At 40.1% G+C, this 23,086-nt stretch overlaps 1 pseudogene; it reads left to right on the forward strand.

The window, feature by feature from the left end:
- Nucleotides 1–5,580: 5,580 nt before the first annotated feature.
- Nucleotides 5,581–21,960, forward strand: LOC139458152 (uncharacterized; annotated as a pseudogene).
- Nucleotides 21,961–23,086: the final 1,126 nt, after the last annotated feature.

Raw genomic sequence — 23,086 nt, forward strand, 5'->3', positions numbered from 1 at the left:
GCAGAAAGACAGTAGCTACCCCGCCTAAAGGATGGAACACTGTTCTAATCTTCCTTAGGGCAGAAGGGCTCAGTAGGGAAATGATCTGTAAAGAAACAGGTAGAGAGAACTTAAAGCTGAAATTAAATACAAACCTAGCGACGACGATGAAGACACATTTACACCAAAATCGAAAAAGAATAAGCGTTCGAAAAAACGCCTATCGTGGGAAGCAACATACTCTAAGTAAAAGCTGGGAAGCTTGGTTAAAAGCGTGTTTATTACGACAAGAATAATATTGCTAGTTATGGCTCTGTGTGGCCACTTACTGATGCTATAAAGCATGCGAAAAAAGGAATAAAACTAATACGAGTATGGTACAAGAGTGGCTAGAGGCTAAACCAACCTACACTTTACACAAGGATGTGCGTAAATCATTTCTTAGAGATACATACAGATCTATTATATGCACAGTAGATCAGCTATGGCAAATGGACTTAACAGTGATGACATCCCATGCTTCTGAAAATGACGGTCAATATGTTCTGTGCATTATATACTGAACAACAAAAGTTCCTGTGACATTGAATAAGATTCAATGCAAAGTTGTTTTTAACCAAATCTGAAACAATTTCGGTTTGCCACGGATAAAAGACTCCTGTAAGTGTTCAAATGATTTAATTTGCCATACTGCCCTCAGAAAATGCGTGATTTCATTAAAAAAAACATGTACATGTCAAAATGTCAATTTACAAATCAAAAGCGTGTGTCCGACTCTGGTTGCGATGCAAGTAAAACATCTTCGTCTCATGTAATGGACCAGGCGTCGCACAAAGTCCTGTGGGATATCTGTTCATAACTGCTGGAGCATGTTTTGAAGTTCCTGGAGTGTCTGTGGAACACGTGGTTGACGTCGAAGGCGCCGATCCATCTCATCCCACATGTGCTCGATTGGTGAGAGATCAGGGGTGCGAGCCGGCCAGGGGATGATATCCACGTTGTTTTGTCGAAGAGAATCCTGAACAAGTCGAGCAATATGAGGTCGGTCGTTGTCATGTTGAAAGGTAATGCCTGGGCCATGACAACGCAAAAACGGTAGGACAACAGGGCCGATGATCTCGTCGCGGTAGCGCTGTCCATTGAGATATCCCTCTACCACTATCAAATGAGTCCTCTGTCTTGATGTAATCCCACCCCATACCATAATGCTGCCGCCCCCGAACCGATCTTCTTCCATGACACAATGATTGACGTAACGTTCACCTCGACGTAGATACACTCGAATCCGTCCATCGCTGTGGTCGAGGTGAAAACGAGAGTCGTCAGTGAATAGAACTTGTCCCCACTGCATGGCCGTCCAGCGTAGACGCGGTCTGCATCACTGAATACGTGCTTGACGGTGGTTTCCTGTCAAAATGGGACATCTGGCGGGTATTCTGGCGACAATCCCTGCACATCTGAAGCGACGACGTACGGTTTGTGAAGATATTCGTCATAGGCCAGGGATGCTTCTTGCAGTCACTGTTGCTGGCTGGAATCAATTTCGTTGGTGTGTTGTTTGAATCCAGTTGTTTTGTCGAATATTGGTTACGTGTGGCCTGCCACTTCGAGGATGGTCTCTGACTGCATTCGTCTGTTGCCAACGTTGCCATAAACACCAAATGGTGTTTCTGTGGACGTTAAATTGTCTTACAACATCACGCTGACTTGATCCTGCTTCAAGCATACCAATGGCTCGCAGACGCTCATTTTCGGACAGGCGTGGCATTTTGTAATGTTGAATAATTGCGAAATTTTGATGTTTTTCTGAGTGGCTGTTGTCAGCACGATGCTAAACAATACATAAGATATCTCGTGAACGCATGTTTTTCTACCCATTCTTTGGTAGTGAAATGCATGGGGCTTACATTAAAGTCAAGTTTTGCATGGAATGCATACTTTACTTTTCTGTAGCAGTTGCGTTTTTGTGACTTGATTCCATACATGTACTACACTATGAAAACCGAACTTTACTTGTTTGAAAAAAAACAGTAAATTATTGGTGTCACAGAGACTTTTGTTGTTGAGCATAGATGTATTCAGTAAAATGGCATGGGTGGAACCGTTGATACTTAAACAACCGTCACATGTGCTAAATGGGATTAAACGCATATTAAAACGGTTAAGCCCGTGGACTCCCGAAAGCCTTCAAAGGGACAAAGGAAGTGAATCCAATAACAAACTGTTTAACTCCTTCGTGATTAATGAATTACAACCTTATTATTACACCAGTAAAAACCCTGACACAAAGTGTGCTGTGGTAAAACGACTGGCAAACTTTGAAACAACGTATGTGGCGTCACTGGCGAATTTTTGATTTCATGAAAAGGAATCTAAGAAAACATCCATAAAACCAGATAAGAAAGCAAGGTGTTCCGTTAGAATTAGTTAAAGTAAAAAAGCGTTTGAAAGGGTTATACATCCAACTGGACATGGGAAGTGTTTTGTATAAGAAGAGTCGTTTTGGGTAGGCAGCCCGTTGTATATAGATCGGAGGATTATGCAGGAAACACATTAGATGGTACGTTTTACCGTCAGGAGTTACAACCAGTTCAACAACCGGACGTTTACGAGATAGATAAGATATTGTCAAGAAGAATTAATCCCGAAACGGATGTGACCGAAACATAGTTTCTTGGAAAGGATACCCTAAGATATTTAATCAGTGGTTACGGAAAATAACATGATAGATAACCAACAATTGGAACTGTTAGGGATCAACCGTGTGCAAGAGTGCGGTGGTATTTGCTGTACAGAATATTGCTATATTTTAATGCACTTATAAGCTGCTTTGTTAATCTTATGGTCTTCAAAGACGAAAAGGACTCCCCAAAGCAACAGCTGTGGATAGCTGTCCTGTCGAGCTGTTTGTGTTATCTATTACCCACCATCACCCCTGTTCTAAGCCGCATTGATAGTTCTGATTTGGACAGTACCGACAGTCACGATGGGGTCTAGTCATAACGAATTTTACGCAACACTACCAAGCAATGCTTCAATGGACAATAGACCCAGCAATAAAGCCAACAGATATACAACTGATCTACCCTACCCCATACAATTCAACAGAAACGAATGGGAAGTAGGTCTAAGTTAATTTCAAATTCCCTTTACATGGCAAAATGTGAGATGCCCTTTCAATTCCTTACAAATTACTTTTGTATGTAAATGTATGTCCAAACTTGTGTCTGGTAGAAAATACAGCGAACATTATTGCGTTCCATGGCGACAGACATTGATGAAGGGCACTACTCAGGTAGTCAGTTGGTTGCAGGGGTGAATCGCTCTCCTCAGAAAGCCATTGCAACAGATCTGCAATTACTAAAGTCCAGTAGTTCGACAGACTTTTATCATCACCGGGCCGAATGGGAGTTTCTGGTGATTAAAAATAACACAGTGAATTCTGAATTTCCACCCTTTCCAAACAACGATGTAGACAAATTTAAACATGTTAGACTTTATGGGGTACTTATAACATTGCATCCTGTATATAACACGTCTGTTAGGATTTATTACAGCAATAACTAAGAAATATACCTTTTTTATACACACGACCAAACAGCCTCGCTACCGATGTATTCAATAAAAGATCGCACCTTTCACAACTTTTATATCTATGTTCCTATCAGCAAAGCTATGTTGGATGACTTTGTATACGTAAAAGATTACAACCATGTGCAATACGTTCCTTAACGCTCTGATAGTATTCGGAATGTTACAATACATATAAGAGATCACGCATCCCCTTCCATCTGTTCTTGGGGTCCATTCATATACTAGGCCTATAAGTCTTTTTCTAAACGCCCAGTAAACCTACCGGGCCTATGGATCTTCTTCTTGATGCCCAGGAAGTATACCAGGCCTAGGGATCTTGTCCTTGACGCCAAACAGATGTGCCGGGCTGACCTCTACTCCTTGAAGGGCCCAGCAAACAAACTGGGCCTGCCAGCTCCCCGAGTTTCAGTGTTCAGGGAATGCGGTAGATGGCCCTGGCATTGTTGGTCGAGCAATAAAGGACCTCCTCAACCGACATATTTCTAGCCTGAGGCGACCTATCATAAACGACCCATCATCTGGCCTCCGACACACACAGAACTACTCTCCTTCAGATGACTCTTTGTCTGACTCCTCATAAAGCCAATCTAACTCTAAGACATCTACCGGCCTGGACTGTTGTCTTCTCTTGAGCCAGATAGGTAAGTCCCTGTCTGCACATGGCTTGATACGGTCAAAATGTACCATCATCTCCTTCCGGGGCCCTTGGACCACAAACAGATTGGTGGTCCGTTTTTTCACTATCAAGTAGGGCCCCTTCCACACCAGACACAGCTTCTTGCATTTTGCCAACATGGTTGCAGAGTTCAGGATGTAGACAGCATCACCTTCCTCAAAGGTTCTGGTAAGGGTCTTGAGGTCATAGTCCTTCTTCGTTCTCAACACCACAGTTCTCAGCCGGCTCCTGGCTAACTCATGAGATCCCTGAATAGCATGCTGAAGATCCCTGATATAGTCGGAGAGACCTGATTCTTTGTCATCAGTAGGGGTCCCAAACATCAAATCAGCCGGAATGTTGATTTCTTGTGATAACATAAGTCAGTTGCCCGAGGACCGAATAGCACTGGCTAGTTGTGGCAAGTATTCATCCTATGAGAATTGAAATTTGCTGAAATGGCAGCGCACCATTTGCATGAGTGTTCTGTTCTATCTCTCCACCTGACCATTGGATGATGGTCGATATGGAGTGGTCCTGGACTTGGTTACTTGCAGTAACTCACAAATGGCTTGAAACAGCTTGCTCTCAACATTTCGTCCTTGATCCGTGTCACATCCACATCTTTCAAAAAACTCATGAACCGCTGCTCGTGCAGTCTCTTCAGCCTTCTGACATGGTAAAGGAATGCATTCGACCCACTTTGTAAATTGATCCACCATCATGAGAATGTATTCATTTCCCTTCTGACTCTTGGGTAGAGGGCCCAAGAAATCCAGGTGTACTCTCTCCATTGGAGCTCCTGCATGAAAGCATTCCATCTTGGCTCGGGCATGTTTAAGTGGCTTCTTGTTGCAAGAAATGTGCAGGTAGCAATGTACTCTCGAACATCTTGAGAGCTGCGATACCAAAAATACCAAAAATAGATAAGTCGTTCTCTTGTCTTTGCTACTCCCATGTGTCCAGCTGTGGGAATGTCATGCAGACATTTCAATACCTCCCTTTGCAGTCTTTTGAGGATCACTATCCTTGCTGGAGTCTGTCTTGATGTGTCTTCCTTTATGGACAGGAGACCATGTCCATCCTTTGTAAACAATCCCTTGTTGATCCAATAGAGCTTTGCTGCTCGGCTTGATAGAAAAAGTTCAACGTCTGTGGGCAATTTCCCTTCTTCCATCCATTCTCTTACCCCTCTTAAGTCCGTATCTTCTTGTTGGGCACTGGCTAGTTCCTCCTGGGAATGCCTGAAAGAGCGTGAGGATTCAACATTTATTTCCTGGGGATCGGCTACTGACTATCTGACACTAACACCCCCTCCCCCATCAACTTCGGTGGCTACAGTTTCTACTACAATGCTTGGGTCCTCCATACTTCTTACTTCCCCCTTCGAGAATTCCTCCAACAGATCTTCTGTGGTGCAAAAGCCTCTTGACGGCACTCCAGTTGGACAGCCCTGTACTTCAAGTACTTGATTCGATCGAACTCTTGGGGACCGGCTGGCAAGCAGGACCGTGTAATCTACCACTTCTGTGAATTGCTCCAAATTCTGGTGGGCGTTGAGGCAGTATCTACACCCTGCCCATGACAAGGATTCTATTTCCATTGTAGACCGATAGTGCTCACAGGAGTCTTCAAAAGGGATCCTTGAAAAGCTGTCAGCGTCCTGTTGTTTCGCTCCCGGTCGATGCTCTACTGTCATGTCATACTGGCTTAATTCTTCGAGCCATCTGGCTAACTGTCCTTTGGAGGCCTTGAAGTTAAGCAACCATCACAAACTACTGTGATCTGTTCGGACAGTAAAAGGACGTCCTAAAAGGTAATGTCGATACTGCCGGGTGAATTGGATAATGACCAGCAATTCCTTTTTTGTTGTGCAGTATCGCCTTTGCTCTATAGTGTGAAGCTGCCGTAGCTGATGGTACGTTCCCTATCGTCTTGTTGTCAAGATCACAATGTATATATTTGTCTGAAGTTGGTTGGACTGTATGTAAGCTGTGAGCTTTAGAGGTGTTATGTAAGATTGCTTGGGTCAGGAGTGAACGTCTTTTGTTGTAGGAGCTGTGTGATTGAATGGGTATTTAAAAAGACTGTGAACTGAAATTCAGGGCAGTCAACGAGAATTCTAACCTTGGTTAGACGGTTTTGGTTTTGGTGCGTTGTCCCAATCTTGTGGCTGTCCCGGGACCCAGGGGGGCACCTGTATGAAGTATGAGGAAGCAGGGACATTCATTTTATGAAGCCTGACCCCGAGGCGACAGATGGCCCAGTACACAAGGGTGTTTACATCTAGATAAAAGGAGACCTGTGTGTGGCTCGACACAATGTTCAGTGCATAATGCAATGACGTGGAAGGAGGCGTGCCGAATGACTTTGTACATATTGTGTACATAATGAGAGATAATTGTTGACATGCATGTATTTGAAAATGTTAATTTATTGAGGTGTTGATGTTGAGAAGTATTAATGTGTTCTGATATTGATGTATTGATGTATCGATGTTCTGTCATTGATGCGATGATATATTGATGTGTTAATAGAGATTTAGAGATAGATTATTAGTGCAAAATTAGTGTATGTGTAAGTAGGGTTAACCTGAACTGTTGGGAAAGTGTATGTTAGAGGGACAGAGGGTGTGTGAGAAGAATGTGAAGGATGTGAAGTGTGTGAAGTATGTGAAGTGTGTGTGAAGAGTGTGAAGGGTGATAGTGGAAGGTAGCTGAATGGGTGTGAGTCTGTCGGATACATCATTACCAACATAATTCTTAATTTTATTTAATAAATATATTCTTAATCCATATTTGGGTTGTGTTATTACTCCGTGTTGTGACATTTTTGGTGGCAGCAGTGGGATAAAAGATTTTATTTGTCATACATGGAGTGATAGGTTGGCTTTTGGCTTGATCATCTGAAATTGCCTAGAATAACTGATAGTCGTAGATAGGGTATGTGGCCTAGTAGGATGTTTCCCAGCTATTCCATAGTGCCTTCATGTGACTGTAATTAATCTGTTGATTTGTTGAGGTGTGACGAGTCCCTTTGACCCAAATACCTTTGATGAAGGGTTTCATTGGTTTACTTTGGGTGGTTATTGCTAGCTTCTGGTGTAGTCTGCTAATCATGGATTTGGATAAGATTTGTACATTGGTGAAGGAGTTAGGATACACCGGGGAAAATCTACAGAAGTTTGTTCAGGATCAGGTGGCTGTAGAGCGAGCTAGAGAGATAGCGAATTTAGAGTGAGATATGCGAGATATATACCACCCAACTGAGAATGATATTCAATGATATTGATTTTTCCGAGCGTTTATGTGAATCTACAAAAGGTTTATACTGCCCTTATATTGTATTACTATGCATATTCGTAATCAGTCCAGCACTGTGTTCATTTTCAGGTTATCTCAGGCTGCCCATAGCTGAGAAAGAATTCCCCAGACGTCAGGTAATAGGTACACTATCAACCAGTTTGGCCCAAAAGCTCAGGAAAGGGGACAAGGTATTGTTCCGAGCTGGTACTTCTGCCGATGAAGGGACAGTCCGCACCAATGACCCTTACCTTGGATGTGTAACGCTGTTGGATGACTGTCAGAAACAGTATAAAGACCTAGTTACAAAGGTAAATTACAATTTAGTTACTTCGTAAGATGTATGTAGACAAGAAGCAGTATATTGATGCTTCTTGGTTTCAGTGCAGCATACGTTTCTCCGATCATTCATGAAGCATACCACAACACATCGAATTTAAAAAAGACCACCGCTGATCATCTCTCACCCCTCACATTGATGCAAGATATGTTAGATAATATCATGTACTTGTTTGTTTACAGGACTGGATGAATAAGAGACAGATGGCCAATCAATATAGTACTGTCAAGGTACTGTCATGTAAACTTAGTTTTAGTAAATTATATAAATTTGATAACCCCTTCAATACCTTACCCAGCCACTAATAATTACGTTTCATAAAATTGGCGTAAAATATCGATTATGGTTTAAACATATTTATTGTCATAAAAGTGTGAAAATGGATTGGTAAACAAGCAAATTAAAAAAGCGCTTATGTTAATACCGCTCCACATAGGACATAGTGCAATATATACATCAATGGAGGTTAAATGAAACAAATGAATTTTACATGCCAAGCTAGATGTGTATATATAATAAATATTTTTGCACTTTATACTAAACAATTCATTTAACTGATAATCTGACAGTTTTTAATATTAAGTTTTGAATAGAATCTGATATTAGGATTGCTCTTCCTTACTCAAATACGAATTTCCGCATAGCATTGTTTGCAAAGAATAACCATGTTGGTAAAAATACATGTTTATTTCGAAGAACATAGTAATTTGTACACGCAAAAAAGAAGTGTAATGCATCCAAGATATGTATGTACCCCTTAAGATCGCTGCAGCCAAGCCTGGGGCGACTGCTTCCATAATTTAAATCCCAGTGTATACAGTGTATTTCCCTTTTCTTAAATTGCGTAAATTGTGTAAGGGTCTCTGCCCCCGTTAGGTTTTATGGTAACGTATTCCAAAGTTGTGTTGTTATCATCGATCATTTACATAGTAGATATGTATACAATCGATTACAATATTTTTCAGAAATCCTTTGGAACATCTGATGTAAACCGTTCTCCAGAGCTTCGAAGTCTGCCGAAGGTACTTTTATCTAAATAAACGGGATAATAGTAACACGGCATACAAATACCTCTTGCAATTAAGCTAGACCCGCAAAAATCGCCTAAACATCTAAAAACCTCTATTTCAGACTGCAACTGACCCTGTTGCCACTGGCACGAAGAGGCTGCGCTCTGCAATCATCAATCTCAAGCACTATCAAAGGCAAGAAAAGCCCTGCTGCTAAAGGAAAGATTAAGGTAAGTTAGATCCAGACGTTTTGTACAATTGGCTGTTATCATCGACATTGTAATTCTTAATATTCCCTTCTCAGAAGGAATGATGTCGGAGAACCGTGGAAACTATAGACCAGATTTGAATGATAAATCATGTTGAATAAGTAAACATTTTGACATGAATTATGTATCGTTATGTCATCGCTGTTGTGCAGGCTTTGTAAATTTGTCATAGCCATCGTTGCTCGTCGCTAACAATGATAACATCTTTCAGAGAGAAACGAGGACGCCCAAGCGCAAGACAGCAAAAGCAATTGGTGTAAGTTATTCAAAAGTGCCCGGATAAATATAATATGACTTCAATATAATTGGTTCCAGTATTTTATAAGTAACATGATGCGAAAGGGCAACCATGATATTCATGTGCATGTCCCTCTATTACAGATACAAGTTTTTGGAATTGGGCGTGGTAGCCTAACCAGACACCCCAGTCGTCGCTCGTACAGCCGTAACCACCCCAGTCGTCGTCGCTCGTACAGCCGTTACCACCCCAGTCGTCGTCGCTCGTACAGCCGTCACCACCCCAGTCGTCGTCGCTCGAAAAGCCGTCACCATCCCAGTCGTCGTCGCTCGTACAGCCGGCACCACCACAGTCGTCGTTGTTCGTACAGCCGTCATCACCCCAGTCGTCGTCGCTCGTCCAGCCGTCACCTCCTCAGTGGGCGTCGTTCGTACAGCCGTCACCAGCACAAGCCAACAGTCACCACCAAAGTCGGAACAGAAACAAGCCACATCTTCAAATGATGTAGTCGTCGCCACCTGCACAGCCGTCACCTCGACAGCCGCCATCTTCCCAGACGACCTCCCGCCACCACCTGCACCATATGATCATGGACTCTTCCTATCCCCCGTGAAAGGTGAACTTCATTCGTACCCCCTGCCACCACCGCCACTGGAAATGTCTATGCCTCTGCCTTCCTCACCTCGTGGCTTCAACCCCCCTGTGACGTCATCAATCCGTGAAACTCCCGCCACAACGCCGTCGTCTTCCAGGTCCGTCTTTGGTAGACTGCAAGCCATTAATGAACGTATATCACATATGAGTCATACATCTCCATACATCACCGAAGAATCGTCCGTTGAAGGACGTTTGGAGAAACTGGAGGGGGCTGTTAATCAGCTGTGCGTTTTGTTCAATGCCAACACTGAGGCCTTAATTTCCCTTAAAGACGAAATTAAGAAGCTGGCGGTTCCATCCCACTGCGATGAACAAGAACAACGGAAACTAATCACCAACAGCCAGTTTTGGGATTTGAGGCCAGTAGACATCCCTCTGACTCTGAACATAAGCGATGACACCATTAGTGAGGTCATCATGAATAGGCGTTTTGCGGACGTGGAGGCTGAATGTCTTTCTCGGGGTTCAACAACCAGGGATGCTCTTGCCTGTGAAGTATTCACTAGGATTTTCACACTGCGTGAAGTATATCAAAGAAACGTCAGAGGGTATGTAAATTGTGGACTGCCACGCCAAGCTTTTGACAAGGCAAAAATGGACATGTTTTGGGGAATTTGTTTCAAGTTTTTCCCCTCCCAACATGTTCGCAAGGACACGAGGGTCCTTTTGGGAAAATTAAATGATTACAATAGACAGCTATAGAGCAGGAAATTAGAGCTAATCCAGTTCCCAGAACTGTTAACTCTGCAATGAAAAGGTGTACTTCATAGGAAGTTGTTAAAATGAAATTATGACATGTGTATATTACATTGCCTGCTGATCTGTGTATGTTTCTGTTGTTCTTAACTGAATGTGATATTTGGTGTGGTGTCATGCATGTAAATATACAAACAAGGCAATTTTAATTTCAATGTTTTTCTGAGGATCGACACACTACCAAAATCAAAACAGATAAAAGAAAGACCCCAAACCCAGTTAATACAAATGTTTTTTATGAATTGGAAATGAGCACATATGAACATAATAATTGTTGACTACAACATTCGAAATGCTGCGACATTTCGGTGTTGAATAGACAATATAGCCAACGAAACAATGATTCCAACATGCTTACATGAAATGCATATGACAAAGGCATGTAAACTGGTATTGCACGATGATGTGGACAATAACTTGTTCACATTATCATTTCCCATTTCAAACTCTCTCCCAAATTGTCCAAATAGTGATTAATACCCAGAAGCTGCACCGTTGACTTTGATAACGTGAGCAACTAAACGATTTAGTCCATCAATGAGCCTGTTACAGCCAGGTGCATCAAGTGATGACCAGTACTCTTGAATCCCAGAGATCAGCTGATCCTTAGTTGTTGGTTTCACGTGGCGACGCAAATGTCTCTTCATCTGAGCCCACACCTTTTCGATTGGATTCAGGTCAGGAGATTCTGGAGGTGTTCTCCAGTGGATAACACTATGACGGAGACACCAGTTCGAGGTATTACTGCTGGTATGTTTCGGGTCATTGTTTGCATAAGTATATGACCGTTAGGGTAAGCGCGCGATATAAAGGGTAACAGGTAACTATCGAGCGTGCCCGTGAATATACAGATTTCTGTGGTACCTCTTAGAGATACTCCTGCCCACACATGTACTTGGTATGGGTGCTTTGGTCTACATTTTAGTTTTGGAAGTGTGCCCTTTTTCCTGTAGCACTTGCTAAGACACGACTCCAGTTTCCCCGTACACTCATCCGTGAAAATAACATTTTCATATCATTCCCGCGTTTCAGTTACCCGTGTACAGAATTCCATGCGTTTAGCCTTGTTCGCCTCGCGTATGACTTGGCAGTAGTGAGTGTTTTCCTGCACCCACCCGAGTGCTTGTCGTTCTCGACGGATTGTAGAAGTGGAAACTGTGACTTCGGATTTCTGCCAGAGTACACGCTGATGGTCGTGTGATGATGTTTCGTCGTCCTTTTCCATCTGTTCGTAGATCATTTGACGTCGGGCATCATTCAGTTTTCGAGGTCGACCTGCCCTAACCAGGTCAGCCACAGTTCTGCGTTCAATCACTCTCTTGGCCGTTAATCTCATATAGACTTTAATGAAAAGGCTAGCTTGTCATCAGACTCCAAACGCATCTGTATGTCACGGAACGTCAAACCCTCTTTCCTCAGTCGAGCGATCTTATGTCGAATGATGATTGCTATCCTCCTCCCATTGCGTTCGTACTCCATTGTAACCATTATCGCGGCTCATATGATAATGCGTTTAGCCTATACAGTTTTTAAATAATGTCATCGCGAGGTTAATTTTCTTAGTCTTCCAACAATAAGATTAACGCATCTTAATTGCAGCTGGTTAGTTTTCCTTTAAAGAGCTATATGGATAAACAGGTGTGTGTACTGAAGGCTTATTGCAATGTATGTAGTTAAAGAATGGGAAAAGAGCGACTTTTGCTTAATTGACCGACCGCAGATTTCAACTAGCAATGAATCTGCCAACCAAGCTATTAATTTGATGGACCTATCCTAAATTGTCATCAGATTTTTCACTGATCTTCCCGAAATTGAGATGCAAGTCATATCCGAGGCGAACAAGGTTAAACGTATTGGAAAACTGTACAGGGTTAACTGAAACGCGGCAAGGAATAACTAAAAGAGGGAATTTATTGTATTATTTTCGTTTCTTGTTATTCAAATAAATGTATGACAAGACAAATACTTCAAATGTTCTCCATATGATATGATCAAATGGGCACCATTCAACGAATATTTCAGTACAAAAAGAATATTAAACATTTTACATAATACCCATAAGTAATCATGGTAATTGTTATTGTTGATGTACTGCCAAAAGAACATCCTTGTTACTAGTGAAGTTTGTTTCTCAATTGTATCTTGTGCTACCTTAAATAAATTTCGTTTCGCACAAGTCTAGTTTTGATGTAGTTGATGCCATTTTTAAAACAGTCTTTCATAATTTGAAAGAAATGATGGTGCATTAACAGACTTGAAAATCAACACTATAACCGGGATACAATCGCGTTACACAATACATTCCACATTGGATACCAAAGAATTAAGTTTTATCATACATTTGATTTTATTATCATCAAGAAATGTTTATTGATATTGCAAAATCGATTTATAGATGTCGATTACTGAATTTATCAAATCAAATAATGTATTAGATCATATAAAAAATCGTATTGTGATATTTTAAGTAACAAAAGTAGGTTTTGGTGTTAATAAATGTGAAATAACATCCGCTTGGTTGTTTGTCAACGGGTTCCAGCATTTCTGTAGATGTATTTACACAACTCCTACTCTACTGGTGAGTATAGGTTACTCACTCAACGTTTACTGAGGTTTAGTGTTTTCAGGGGATAAATAATGACCACAAAAATTGTACCTGATGGTATGATATCCATAGCCTTTGTCTCCATGACCTGATGCCCATTCTGAATAGTTCGTGTAGATAGGTATAGTATCGTAATATTTACATATATTCAGATGATGTCTCTACATAGTAGTATATATAAGGGCAAGCTTCTTCCCTTTATTTAATCAGTTTTTCTCATGGGTCTGCATGCGGAACTCATGCTCTAGGATTACATATATGTATTGTTATCATTGTATTTTAATGCATTTTGTCTATTGTTTTTTAGTCTTACTAACTACATGTTTTACATAAGACGTTTTATATTTAAATGTCACTGTGAATTACTGTCTGTAAATTTAAATCTAGAAGAAGGTCGAGATATTCTTCTTTCTGTAGATACGAGTAAGACAACAGGGCCAGATGGTATAGGTTAACAGATACTTAAAATAACAGCACCTCATCTAGATCCGATCCTGGCAAAATTATTTAAGTTGTCGCTTAAAAACAAAACCTTCCCGCCAATTCACAAAAAGTGATGAACATGAATGCTCAAATTATAGACCTGTAGCACTCACAAGTTGCTTAGCCAAAATATTTGAAAAGTGTATATTCAAGTCTCTGATAATAGCAAATATGATATAACCTTAGAAGTAGATTCAACATACAAACAATCAAATGCAGAATTGTTTGCTAAATCATTTCTTCTGGGTATGATCAACCTGCGGAAGCCTCTATCAGATGAAGTAACCAATGCTCGCTCAATAAAAGAAATCAAATCCTTAATTAATCGTTCTGATGCAATTATTAATAATTTTGACTTAAAATGTCAGTCATAGATCATGCCAAATTGCCCACTGTCGCCTTAGGCTCGGCTGCAGTGACTTAAACGCTGATAAGTTTAGACGTATTGTATCAGACGTACCAGACTGCACTTGTGGATATCACCTCGAAGATGAAATTCACTTTTTCTATACCTGTCAAAAATACGATAATATCAGAAACACTGTGTATTTCTACACACATGGGTATAATCTTAAAATAATATAACATGGCAGTAAGTAGGCAGTTCTAAGGAGTAGCTTAATTTTATGCATGTAGTAAAGGAAAACTTATTTCACAGACACCACTTGCTTCAGTGTATTGGCTTCGTGTATTTCATTTGTGCATGTTGTATGTTTATGTTCAGCACTCTCTTATATATATAACCAGCTGTTGTTAAGTTGTTACCTGGAGAGGTATTTACATAAGCAAGTTATGCTTGTTTACCGATCCAGATTTCTTTTGAAATATAAATACGTTTAAGCTAACGCAACTAACCCTAAAACACATGATTGTAAATTATTCAAAAAGGGGCACTAATCTCTGGCTTCTTCTCAGCTGTCGGACTCAAACTCAAACTCATTTATTCTTAGAAAAACATGACATACAATTATCTACAATTTTTATTATGTACAAAATGACAACAATTAACAAAAATAATAAAAATAGGATATGTGGATACTAATACAATTTGCATGTCTCAGACGTTCACCACTTCGGTGAAACCAACGAGCACGGGTATGGTGCTGACAGACCTAGAAACTTAATCGGGGCGAACTGGGATTCGAACCCACAATCATAGGTTTCTGGCGTGCCCAAGGGACGCAACTCTGCACAGCGAATTGCGGCGCCTTAGACGACTGGGCCACCCGTGCCCCCTAATTATGTTAATTATGCTAAGAAAAGAAGCCAAACAATACAGAACTGTACTTGGTGATGATATTAAACATAACCAAATATATTTGGAATTCGTTATAATATTGATAAAGATGGACATATTTTTCTGTCAATTTGTAAAATAACTGAATATTTAGGCGTTTAATAAATTTCCTTAGTGAAATCTGTTTACATTTTGAGTAAACATACATGTACATTGACGATATTTCAGAGGGGACAGAGGAATGGTCTGAACATTTCAGTCTGAGCCGTTTTCAGTCATTTACGGCAGTACCATTTCACAGCTCGACCCTCCAAAGTGGTAACTGGGTACCATACATTCAAGTTTTTAGCCCATACTGTCGGTGAAGGTAAGATTTCCCAAGACAGGAAAAAGTTAGACAAAATCCTAGAACTGTCGAGGCCGACCACAAAGAAACAGGTTAGAGCTTTGATTGGTCTAACTGGGTATTATCGACGATTTATCCCCAATTATTTTTATCTATTGCGGCACCCCTCACGAATTTAACCAAGAAAGGTAAGTCCAACATAGTTTAGTGGACAGAGAGTCATGAAAAGTCATTTAAAACTCTCAAGGATCTGATGGCCAGTGCACCTATACTCCTCATTTGGACTAGCCATTTCTACTGAGGACAGACGCCTCAGATGTAGGTATTGGAGCAGTCCTTCTGCAGGAACAGAGTGGTGAGAAGTTTCCCATTTCGTATGTCAGCAGAAAATTACATGACAGGGAAAAGGCACATTTCTACCATTGAAAAGGAGTGTTTGGCCATTGTGTGAAGTGTACAAAAGTTGAGTAGATTTTTGTATGGAAGGTTTTTCCTGGAGACAGATCATCAACCACTAGTGTGGATGACGAAGGCTAAGTTGGCAAACGGGCGAGTTATGAGGTGGGCCTTGGCTTTGCAGACATACTGATTTTTCATACGGGCAGTAAGAGGTGTTGAGAATGTTGGGGCAGACCTCCTGAGCCATTGTCCACCTTAAGTGGTTTAGTATATCAGTCAAAATTCCATGTGATCTTTTAACTGTAATGTAACTGTTCAGTCAACAGTTATCTGGGAAGGGAGTTAATGTCAAGATCACAATGTATATATTTGTCTGAAGTTGGTTTGATTGCATGTGTTAGAGTGTGGTTGGACTGTATGTAAGCTGCGAGCTTTAGAGGTGTTATGTAAGATTGCTTGGGTCAGGAGTGAACGCCTTTTGTTGTATGAACTGTTTGATTGAATGGGTATTTAAAAAGACTGTGAACTGAAATTCAGGGCAGTCAACGAGAATGCTAACCTTGGTTAGACGGTTTTGGTTTTGGTGCGTTGTCCCAATCTTGTGGCTGTCCCGGGACCCAGAGGGGCACCTGTAATAAGTATGAGGAAGCAGGGACATTCATTTTATGAAGCCTGACTCCAAGGCGACAGATGGCCAAGTACACAAGGGTTAAACGTTTACATCTGGAGAAGGAGACCTGTGTGTGGCTCGACACAATGTTCAGTGCATAATGCGATGACGTGGAAGGAGGCTTGGCGAATGACTTTGTACATATTGTGTACATAATGAGAGATAATTGTTGACATGCATGTATTTGAAGTGTTGGAAGAATTAATGCCTTAAGATGTAAATGTATTGATGTATCAATAGAGATTTAGAGATAGATTATTAGTGCAAAATTTGTGTATGCATAAGTAGGGTTAACCTTAACTATTGGGAAAGTGTATGTTAGAGGGACAGAGGGTGTGTGTGAAGGATGATAGTGGAAGGTAGCTGAATGGTGTGAGAGCGTTGGATACATCACTACCAACATAATTCTTAATTTTATTTAACAAATATATTCTTAATCCATATTTGGGTTGTGTTATTACTCCGTGTTGTGACACTTGTACTTGGATAAGCTTTGCCCCAATGGCATACTGGGAGGCGTCACCGTCTAGTATGAAGCGACCTGTGTTTCTGGGGAGGCCCAGGACTGGTGGACACATGAGGGCTTCTTTCAGCTCTTCAAGGGCCTCTTGTTGCTCACTCATCCATTCAAAGGTTTTTTTTCCATTGATGTTGTAGAGGGGAACAGCAATCTTGGCATAATCTTTTATGAACACCCTGTGATAATTTGCTATTCCTAGCAAGCTTTCCACCTCATTGGTCCACTCTCAAGTCCTCTTTGTTGATCTGGATCTGTCTGGGGATGATGATCCTGCCTAGAAATTCAATTTTCCTCTGGAATAGTACACACTTCTTGGGTTTCAATTTCAAGTTTTATTGTCGAAACCGTTCCAACACAGTCCTAAAGTTGACAAAGTGCTCCTCCAGGTTTATACTGTTGCAATGGCAAATGATGACATCTGCCCCCAGTAACATGTCATCTTCTATTGGGGCCACACATATGGGCAATCGATAAGTTTTCCCCTGGATCCTTATTCTTGTCATATCCATTTTGAAACCTTTCATTTTAACATTTCTCCCTGCATTCAACACGACCTCTTTTACTGTGGGTGGTTGGTCCGTCAAATTACAGAACAGCCTGTTGGATATAACAAAGACCTATATAGAAAGGATAAGCAGCCTTCTCTTATTGTCTGCTCTGATGTGAGACGCGCTAATTGTCACAGCAGGGAGGTCATCGGCCGGTCGTATGCGCGCAAGGCATCTTGGGTAATTCACAATCGCTAGACAACAGAGAGAAGACACAGAGTTTACTGATTGCAGCACTTTCGTAGCATTTCATGAACTGAAGGTAAGAACTGTCATTACTTATAATGTGGAAGAACGTTACCAATGTCTTGATTTAGTCTATTGACTTTGACTAGATTCCCCTTTGAAGTATAGCCAGTCGTAACTCGTGGCGCCGACTTTGAAACCAAGATGGTGGACACGCTCAGTCAGCAAAATTGTAAATTATGCCCTATTCTTGCACCAATTTATGAAGCGGAGGATGCAGAAAGTCCTTAGTTACTTTGGTGAGATAAAAGAATAATCTATGTTTTAACTGTAGATGCATTTGTATCGAAACAATTATGTCTTTATTTCGAGATTTTCACTCTCAAATATCAAGACATTTTGGGTTAAATTGATAATGTAGTGAAATTTTCCATAATCGTTACACATGTTTACACCAAAATAAATAAGAAATTATGAACCAATTTTTCCAGAAATAATGATTTCTAAAACTTCAATGTATGTTTGATTGACTGATACAGAGTTTTCTTTGTTGTTTTGCCAAATTTGACCTCAAAACGTGCAAATAAAAACAACCATTTTTATACTAGATTCTTACGTTCACTGTTCACACAACTCCATCTTTTACAAATTTTCAAGATAATATTTGTCACTTTGATAAAAAAAATTGAAATGTGATGATAAATATATCTATATAATATACAAAGGTTGTGACGACAATAGAACTTATTAGAAATTTATTTCTAGATCTATATTTCATATATATTTTCTATATTTCATCTCTTTATGGCGTATATATATATATATATATAATTTCAATATTGTATACTATCCTAATTATTTTGGTTGTTGTAGGAATTCAGCTTATAATGTTTTAATTTTAAGATGGAACACTGGCAATATTTTATAAACATGTGAATTGTAATATAGTTACACAGTGAAGATTCTGAAAACAATAATTAGAAATCTGTTGGTCTAAATTATGTCTCTTATATCCGTCACATAGCAATGATAAATACTATACTCTTTATTAAGATTGTTATAAGGGTTTAGTTAAGTTCATTTTTTGTATTAGCATGTATATTAATTAAGTTTTAATTATATATGTTTATTGGTCTCCTAGATGCCGCGAACTCCTCACCGTGTGTCAAGGCGAAAGGCAATCGGTCCCAGAAAGAAAAGTCGACGACGTAGAGGAAAGCAAGTTAATGATCATGTTGCCGAAGACGACTGCTATCACAGTTACAGCCAGTCATCAGAGTTATGCTCTCCAGAGGGCACTACAGTGTTACTTCCAATGTTAGTTGAGACAAAGTACAGATTGATTGACAATAAAGTTAGGTATTCCATCACAATTGTAAATTTTATTAATATCATTAAACCATGTATAGTGGCTCAAACAAATTTTGTCATACTAAAAAGAAATAAGGTTCTCGTTAAATAAGACACACATTTCATTGAATGATAAACAAATCCCTCTTGTAGTTTATATAAAAGAAATAATTTCAAAAGATATTATGTATTGTGTATGTGACATGATCTTTATTTAATGTAATTATAATTTCAGGAAAGACTGCAATGACAATTCTGGATGGAAAACAGCTTGGGAGAATTTCTATGTGAAAGACAGCAATCAGTCAGCTTCCATACCTTACAGTTACTACACAGAGGTTACAGATTCCGACAACTGTTCTGCCAATGAGTTTTATGTTGTACTTCATAAAGTATTCCAGTATGCCGCTGAAGATGAATTGGATGTCGTTGTTAGTAGACTGTTGACTGAGAGGGCATATGCACACTATCGTACCCTTCTGGATGAAGTCAAACTGAATTGGAGAGCCTCTGGTGGGTTGACATTTTTCAGCGCAAATCACTATGGACTGAGATTTATTCAAGCATATGATCATGAACCAAGCCAGGCAATGAGACTAAATTTGATCATCAATCAGTCATTACAACCAACATTGTATGTCCATGGCAAGAAAGTTGACCCTGATACTGATTTTTGGACTGATCTTCCACACACATATAGTTCTGTGAAAGACATTCAGAAGTTGCAGTTGAAACTGGAGCGTTGGGACATTTGCATGGGAAACTATGAGACTCAATATGTGTCTATGGTGCCGTCAGGTGTTAGTGTTCACAAAAATGCAAGTTGTGTCAGTGCTGTTGCCTATCAGGAAGATATCGATGCTGTGAGAGGTGACATTCATTATAAGTCAACAATACGATCAACCAAGTGCTGTCTACTGGTTCTATCAAAGAGGAGATGCAAACACTGTGACCTATACAGAAATACTCTCCGAAAGAAGGCTTCCCGTCAAAAGGCCCAAACTGTCTCTACATTTTCTTTGAAGAAAACACCTCATAGTATGATGAACAGAGACCATTTGGTTAAGAAGATTGACATGTTAAAGCATGAGAAGCGCTCAATTCAGGTTGAACTTGATCGACTTAAAAAACGGGTCCTTGATGTCATCAAAACAAAAGGACCTGTGTTAAGCTACAGTGAAAACCAGGAACTCCTAGAGCTCGTGGATAAATACACAAGTGATGTCGAGACAAGTTATCCAGACGAAAGTTGTACACAAAGGCTGTTTTGGGATCAACAACTTAAGTACGCAAAACTTAAAAACAAGTCGGCAATGAGGTGGCACCCTATGATGGTCAAGTGGTGTTTATATTTGCTTAGCAAAAGTCAAAAAGCTTATGATGTGGCCAAAGATTCTGGATTCATTGCCCTTTCAAGTACACGTACGTTATTTGACTACTCGCATGTCTTGCCAAGTAAATGTGGCTTTCACGAGAAATTTACAGAGCATCTAATAGAACAGGCAGAGAACTGTGGAATGTACGAGGAAGAATGGAAATCTTATGTCGGCATTCGTCAAGATGAAATTAAAGTTTCAGAGGGACTGGTCTATGACAAAACAAGTGGGGAGTTAGTTGGCTTTGTGGAACTGGACAAAACTGGGAACGACATCAATCAAATGGAAAATCTCTTAAGTGATAGTGACCCCAAACTGGCGAAATCCATTCTTGTTGTTATGGTGAGAGGCATCACCACATCTTTGAAATATCCATTCTTTTGTCTGGCTACTGATGGAGTGACTGCAGCTACTTTATATCCACCTATATGGGAAACTGTAAGAATACTGACGATTGAATGCGGCTTAAAACCATTGTTTATAACATGTGATGGGCGACGCCAAACAGAAAATTCTTCAACCTACATCGTGATGAAAATTTACAAAATACATTTTGGACTTGGAACCCATACTCGTTTCCCAACAGAAAACTGTTTTTCATATCAGATGTCCCAAATTTACTGAAAACAGCAAGAAACTGTTTCTCAAATTCTGGAGCACATAACTTGGCACGACATCTGTGGAAGAATTGGAAATGTATTTCATGGACCCAGATCATCCGTTTGTATGAGGATCATGTGGAGACCCCATTATTTTCCCTCTGCCCCAAACTTACCAGACATCATGTTCATTTATCGTCATTTGCAAAGATGAAAGTGAACCTAGCTGCACAGGTGCTCAGTAAGACAGTTGCGGATGCTCTAGAAGATCTTTATGGGGACCATGTTGCAGAAACTGTCAAATGTATTCGGCACATGAATCGTTTCTTCGACTGTCTGAACACCAGAAATTTAGAGGAGGCAAAACGCAAGAGGAACCCTGATCTTGAGGCATATAGGACACCAGACGACCCTAGACTTCAGTACCTGAGTGATGAATTCTTGCAATGTTTCAATGATTGGGAAACGGCCATAATGACTAGGACAGGACCATATACAAGAGGGCAACGCAGAAAGATGATTCTGAGTCAACTAACATTAAATGGACTCAAAATTACAGTGAATTCTATTGTAGAATGCACAAAATTTCTTTTAAGAGAAGGAGCAAGTTTTATATTGACACATAGATTTAATCAAGATCACTATCGGCAGAAAGGTGGATCAAACGACAACCCAACAGTCTATGATGTCAGGAACACATTGTCCCAACTTCGGGTGATTGGATCAGGAGCACTTGCACCTATTTGAGGCAATGTTTCCAAAAGGCAAAAACAGGGACCACTTGCTGTTGACAATACCCCACTTGCCAAAAGGAGAAGATAATAATATTGTGAACATGTGACTGATGGATAGTTTGTACAATCTTGTACAGTGATCATGGTGCTAATCAAAAACAGTGAACTGTGAAATTTGCCATTCAATGTAAACCGATCTTGCGCATTGTATGTGCACTGTTAAGCTTGATTTTGTGAAACTAAATGAATAATGTTCCATAACTTGATAAGCAAAATAGTTCAGTGTTAACTGTTGAAACAGAAATAGTTAAAACTATCAAATGTGTTATATTGTGACTACAGGCCACAGCAGACCTAATAATAGAAAATCCAAAATAAATGAAGAAGACAACTTGTTTAAGGTTGTATTTTTTAAACTTTAAAGTTTTGCAGCCAAACTGCACTCAAGTATGTACACAAGGTATAAGAAATGCTTTGGGTGATTCAGCATATGTCACAATTGACATACAAGATTAAAATTAAATATTGACATAAGAAGATAATTTTTGTCATGGTAGCTAGGAATCATTGTAGGTTCGTAGTCGTTTCCTCAGAGATTGGGACTTTTTCCCTTTTAAACTTGCTTTAGCATTTTCTTTCTGGGATTGTCTTTGTACATGTTTTGCAACAGCTCTTCCATGGAGTCTTAATAATAGGTCCACAATGTTCTCCAAGAGAGAGGTTTTAATTTTGTCCTTAGAGGCAATAAGCTTGTCCCAGTAGAAGCCAACTGTGATGTCTTGCATTATTGCCTCTTTCAGTGCCATCTTTGCAATTGCATCCCTGTTCAGACCCTTTAAACTTACTGCCAGTCTGCAAATTGTCTCTATTTTTCTGACAAGAAAGTAAAAGTTATCCCCACAGACTTTCAAACCACCACGGTTCTTTACGGTCCACCTTTTCACCTTTGTGACAAAATCGGTAGACTTCTGGGTAGAGGATGCACAGAGATTTTTTAGAATAGATACAGAGGCGGTACTTCCTTTCTTCATTGATTTTTTCTCAATTGCATAAATTAAATATCCTGATATGCAGAATAGGGCTGAGTTGTCTTCGTCTTTAAAGGATTCTACAGATTTCTCCGATTCCTTCTGTAGACTTGATGTGAAGTTCGTAATAGCACATCTGATTAGGTCATCAAGGAGACACTGAATAAAAAAATGAACATGCATTTCCGTCTCGTTCGCAACTTTC

The sequence above is a fragment of the Haliotis cracherodii genome, unplaced genomic scaffold, assembly GCF_022045235.1.
Source record: "Haliotis cracherodii isolate W230 unplaced genomic scaffold, xgHalCrac1.p SCAF_1, whole genome shotgun sequence".
Classification (NCBI taxonomy): Eukaryota; Metazoa; Mollusca; class Gastropoda; order Lepetellida; family Haliotidae; genus Haliotis; species Haliotis cracherodii.